We start from the raw sequence: 6,000 nt of genomic DNA on the forward strand, positions 1-6,000 counted from the left end.
TAAATAGACCCATAACAAAAGAAGAGATTGAAAAGGTAATCAAAAAACTCCCAACAAAAACAGCCCTGGTCCGGACAGCTTCACTGCAGAGTTCTACCAAACTTTCAGAGAAGAGTTAACAGGACTACTACTAAAGGTATTTCAGAGCATGGACAAGGACGGAATATTCCCAAACTCATTCTATGAACCCAGCATATCCCTGATACCAAAACCAGGTAAAGACACCCAAGAAAAGAAAATTCTAGACCTATATCCCTTATGAATGTAGATTCAAAAATCCTCAACAGAATTCTAGCCAATAGAATTCAACAACATATCAAAAAAATAATTCACCATGACTAAGTGGGATTCATACCAGGTATGCAGGGATGGTTCGACATTAGAAAAACAATTAATGTAATCCACCACATAAATAAAACAAAAGACAAGAATCACATGATTTTATCAATTGAGGCAGAAAAGACATTTGACAAAGTTCAACACTCATTCATGATAAAAACTCTCAGCAAAATAGGAATAGAAGGGAAATTCCTCAACATAATAAAGGGCATTTATACAAAGCCAACAGCCAACATCACCCTAAATGGAGAGAGCATGAAAACATTCCCACTGAGATCAGGAACTAGACAAGGATGCCCTTTATCACCACTCTTATTCAACATTGTGCTGGAAGTCCTAGCCAGAGCAATTAGGCTAGATAAAGAAATAAAGGGCATTCGGATTGGCAAGGAAGAAGTAAAATTATCTCTATTTGCAGATGACATGATCTTATACACAGAAAACCCTAAGGAATCCTCCAGAAAACTACTGAAACTAATAGAAGAGTTCAGCAGAGTATTGGGATACAAGATAAACATACAAAAATCAGTGGGATTCCTCTACACCAACAAAAAGAACATCGAAGAGGAAATCACCAAATCAATGCCATTTACAGTAGCCCCCAAGAAGATAAAATACTTAGGAATAAATCTTACCAGAGATGTAAAAGACTTATACAAAGAAAACTACAGTACACTTCTGCAAGAAACCAAAAGAGACTTACATAAGTGGAAGAACATACCTTGCTCATGGATAAGAAGACTTAACATAAAAATGTCTATTCTACCAAAAGTGATCTATACATTTAATGCGATTGCGATCCAAATCCCAACGACATTCTTTAATGAGATGGAGAAACAAATCACCAACTTCGTACGGAAGGGAAAGAGGCCCTGGATAAATAAGGCATTACTGAAAAAGAAGAACAAAGTGGGATGCCTTACTTTACCTGATTCTAGAACCTATTATACCGCCACAGTAGTCAAAACAGCCTGGTACTGGTACAACAACAGATACATAAACCAATGGAACAGAATTGAGAATCCAGACATAAATCCATCCATATATGAGCAGCTGATATTTGACAAAGGCCCCAAAACAGTTAAATGGGGGAAAGACAGTCTTTTTAACAAACGGTGCTGGCATAACTGGATATCCATCTCAAAAAAAATGAAACAAAACCCATACCTCACTCCATGCACAAAAACTAACTCAAAATGGATCAAAAACCTAAATATAAAATCTAAAATGATAAAGATCATGGAAGAAAAAATAGGGACAAATTAGGAGCCCCAATACATGGCATAAACAGTATACAAGACAGTATAAAGCATGTAGAAGAAAAACTAGGTAACTGGGAGCTCCTAAAAATCAAGCACCTATGCGCATCCAAAGACTTTACCAAAAGCGTAAAAAGACTACCTACAGACTGGGAAAAAGTTTTTAGCTATGACATTTCTGATCAGCACCTGATCTCTAAAGTCTACATGATACTGCAAAAAGACAAATAACCCAATTAAAAAATGGGCAAAAGATATGAATAGACACTTCACTAAAGAAGACATTCAGGTAGCTAACAGATATATGAGGAAATGTTCACGATCATTAGCCATTAGAGAAATGCAGATCAAAACTACAATGAGATTCCATCTCACTCCAACAAGGCTGGCATTAATCCAAAAAAACTAAAAGAATAAATGTTGGAGAGGCTGTGGAGAGACTAGAACACTTACACACTGCTGGTGGGAATGTCAGACGGTACAACCACTTTGGAAATCGATTTGGCACTTCCTTAAAAAGCTAGAAATGGAACTACCATACAATCCAGCAATCCCACTCCTTGGAATATATACTAGAGAAATAGGAGCCTTTACATGAACAGATATATGCATACCCATGTTTATTGTAGCACTGTTTACAATAGCAAAAAGATGGAAGGAACCAAGGTGCCCATCAACAGATGAATGGATAAGTAAATTATGGTATATTCACACAATGGAATACTACGCATCAATAAAGAACAGTGATGAATCTGTGAAACATTTCACAACATGGAGGAACCTGGAAGGCATTATGCTGAGTGAAATTAGTCAGATGCAAAAGGACAAATATTGCAGAAGACCACTTGAGAAATAGTTTAAGAAGAAAACATTCTTTTGTGGTTATGCGAGGGGGGAGGGTAGGGTGGGGGGAGTGAGGGAGGGGGAGGGTGGGGGAGGGACATTCACTAGTTAGATAGTAGATAAGAACTACTTTAGGTGAAGGGAAAGACAGCACACAATACAGGGGAGGTCAGCACAAGTGGACTAAACCAAAAGCAAAGAAGTTTCCTGAATAAACTGAATGCTTTGAAGGCCAGCATAGCAGGGGCAGGGGTATGGGGGCCATGGTTTCAGGGGACATCTAAGTCAATTGGCATAATAAAATCTATTAAGAAAACATTCTGCATCCCACTTTGAAGAGTGGCGTCTGGGGTCTTAAATGCTAACGAGCAGCCATCTAAGATGCATCAATTGGTCTCAACCCACCTGGATCAAAGGAGAATAAAGAACACCAAGGACACAGGGTAATTACGAGTCCAAGAGACAGAAAGGGCCACATGAACCAGAGACTACATCATCCTGAGACCAGAATAACTAGATGGTGCCCAGCTACAACCGATGACTCTCTGACAGGGAACACAACAGAGAACCCCTGAGGGAGCAGGAGAGCAGTGGGATGCAAACCCCAAATTCTCATAAGAGCAGACTTAATGGTCTGACTGAGACTAGAAGAACCCCAGTGATCATGGTCCCTAGACCTTCTGTTGGCCCAGGACAGGAACCATTCCTGAAGCCAACTCTTCAGACATGGATTGGACTGGACAATGGGTTGGAGAGGGATGCTAGTGAGGAGTGAGCTTCTTGGATCAGGTGGACACTTGAGACTATGTTGGCATCTCCTGCCTGGAGGGGAGAAGAGAGGGTGGAGGTGGTTAGAAGCTGGTGAAATGGACATGAAAAGAGAGAGTGGAGTGAGAGAGCGGGCTGTCTCATCATTAGAGGGAGAGTAATTGGGAGTGTGTAGCAAGTTGTATGTGGGTTTTTGTGTGAAAGAGAGACTTGATTTGTAAACTTTCACCTAAAGCACAATTATAAAAAAAATATTTTGTCATGGACTGAATTATGTCCCCCAAAAAGATGTGTATCATTTTGCCTGGGCCATGATTCTGTGGTTATCCTCCATTTTGTGATTGTAATTTTATGTTAAAGAGGATTAGGGTGGGATTGTAACACCCTGAACAGGTGATACCCAGATCCAATGTAAAGGGAGTTTCCCTGGAGTGTGGCCTGCACAGCTCCAGAGACAAAAGGAAAGGGAACCTAGCAGAGAGGAGGGACGTCATACCACCAAGAACAGAGCACCAGTAGCAGAACGCGTCCTTTGGACCTGGGCTCCCTGCACCTGAGAAGCTCCTCGACCAGGGGAAGACTGATGAGAAGGACCTTCCTCCAGAGATGACAGAGAAAGCCTTCCCCTGGAGCTGATGCCCTGAATTTGAAGTTGTAGCCTACTAGACTTTGAGAAAATAAATTTCTCTTTGCTAAAAAAAAAAAAAGATTACTTGCTGCTGTGGGCAAGCGCTTAGAAGTATTGCTACAAACCTCCAGCTAGAGCCACACATCTCAAACTTTAATGCCTGAATGAACCACCTGGGGATCTTATAAAACTGCAGGCCGATTCAGTACATCTGGAGCTGGGGTCATGCAACAGCCAGTATTTCTAACAAGCTCCCAAGTGATGCCGAGGTTGCTGGTCCTGAGTCTACACCTGGAATAGCTAGGAGCTAGTGTTATTGTTCTCAATCACGGCTGCGGATTAGAATAACCTGGAAAGCTTTAAAAATGGTGGAGGCCTGGATGCCACCCCTACATCTTCTGATTTAATTAGTCCAGGAGCAGGATTAGGGTCTTTAGGTGCTCCGCAGGCGATTCTAATGTGCAGCCAAGGTTAAGAACCACTGAGCTAAAGCCTGGAGCTCTTTCCCATGAACACAGCATCAATTAAATGGTCAGACATCGCTGGCCGTGTTATCCTTTCTCACATGGGTCCTCATTCTTCTCCATAGGGGAGGGTAGAGATTCCTAGTGTTTTAGAAATAATTACAATTAAAGATAACATTTCCCGAGCACTTATGATATAGCAACAACTCTGCAAATCATATTAATTCTCCAATTGAATCTTCACAAAATATTATACATTAGGTACTATTACTATCCCTGTTTATAGATGAGAAAATTGGGGTCTAGAGAAATTAAATAACTTGCCCTAGGCCACACAGCAGTTAAACTGATAACCCAGAGGTGAGGCCAGGCAATGTAAGGTCAGGGGCCAAATGCTTAATTACTATACTGCTCAACGGTGTGCCGTGAGTAAAATAGATAATTTTTTTTTTTTTTTGGAAACTCCATAGGGATAAGCCCATAAACTGTGGGTAGGAACTCATACACATTATAAGACAAGTCAAAATACCAAGCAGGCCATCATGGAGGGAAAAAGGATAAATATCTTTTACTGAGCACCTATTTGGCACCCTGGCAGCATAGTGGTTACGAGATATGGCTGCTAACCCAAAGACTGGCAGTTTGACTCCACCAGCCGCTCCTTAGAAACCCTATGGGGCAGTTCTACTCTGTCCTATAGGGTCACTATGAGTTGAAATCAACTCAACAGCGACAGATTTTTGCAAGAGAGCACCTATTATGCCCCAAATGCTTCCCTCCAGACACTTCCACCCTTGCCTCTCTTCCTTTTTCCAGGTGACTTTGGTTGTTGTGTTACCAGAATCATTTGTCTCTAGTTACTTGGAGAAAAAAAAGACTTGCTTCCAGCTTGCACCAGAGTTTGAACACACTGCAGGCTTCTACTCTATAGTCACCGTGCTCCTACCACTGCGAGGCTGCCAGTGTGAGGCATCTGTTTACTTTATAGTTTCCCTCTGCCTAGAACTTCTCTATGTGCTGCTGCCACTGCTGCTGCTGGTGCCAGGTGGGCCCTGCTGTTAGACAGTATGAGGACATGGGGACAGGTGCACCACCCTTACTCACTTATGACAAGCAGACACGGTGCCCACTGCCCATCCATTAATTTCCAAAGCAACACTACCTAACACAGGACTGGAGAAGAAAACTGACTTTACCAAATGTGATGGTTAAGGTTGTGTGTCAACTTGGCTGGGCCGTGGTTCTCAGTGGTTTAGGTTTATGATGTAGCTTGGCAGCCATGTAATGATGTAATCACTTCTGTAATGAGATTTAATATAATTTAATCATCTTCCTGATGAGATCTGCTATGAGCAGCCAATCAGTTGAAAGGGTGTTTCCTTGGGGGGCATGGGTGTGGCCTGCCTCCAGTATATAAGTGGATTTCCAGCTAAGGCTCTCCCTCTGGATCGCTGGTTCTCATCCCATCTCCGTTCTTGAGATGAGCCAGAGGCCTGCCAGTATTGTCTGCCAATCTTGGGATTCATCAGCCTCCCATTTTACCTGCTAATCTTGGATTCTTTGGCCGGTCTGTGAGCCAGCAGCCTACCCTCTGACAGAGAGTTAAAGGAAAATGGTAGTGATGGCTGATGGCTTGCATCTCCACGCCCCTGCGGCCTGACCTTGTCTTTTAGGACGAGGACCTCCCCTAGGAAGAGAT

The sequence above is a fragment of the Elephas maximus genome, chromosome 5, assembly GCF_024166365.1.
Source record: "Elephas maximus indicus isolate mEleMax1 chromosome 5, mEleMax1 primary haplotype, whole genome shotgun sequence".
Classification (NCBI taxonomy): Eukaryota; Metazoa; Chordata; class Mammalia; order Proboscidea; family Elephantidae; genus Elephas; species Elephas maximus.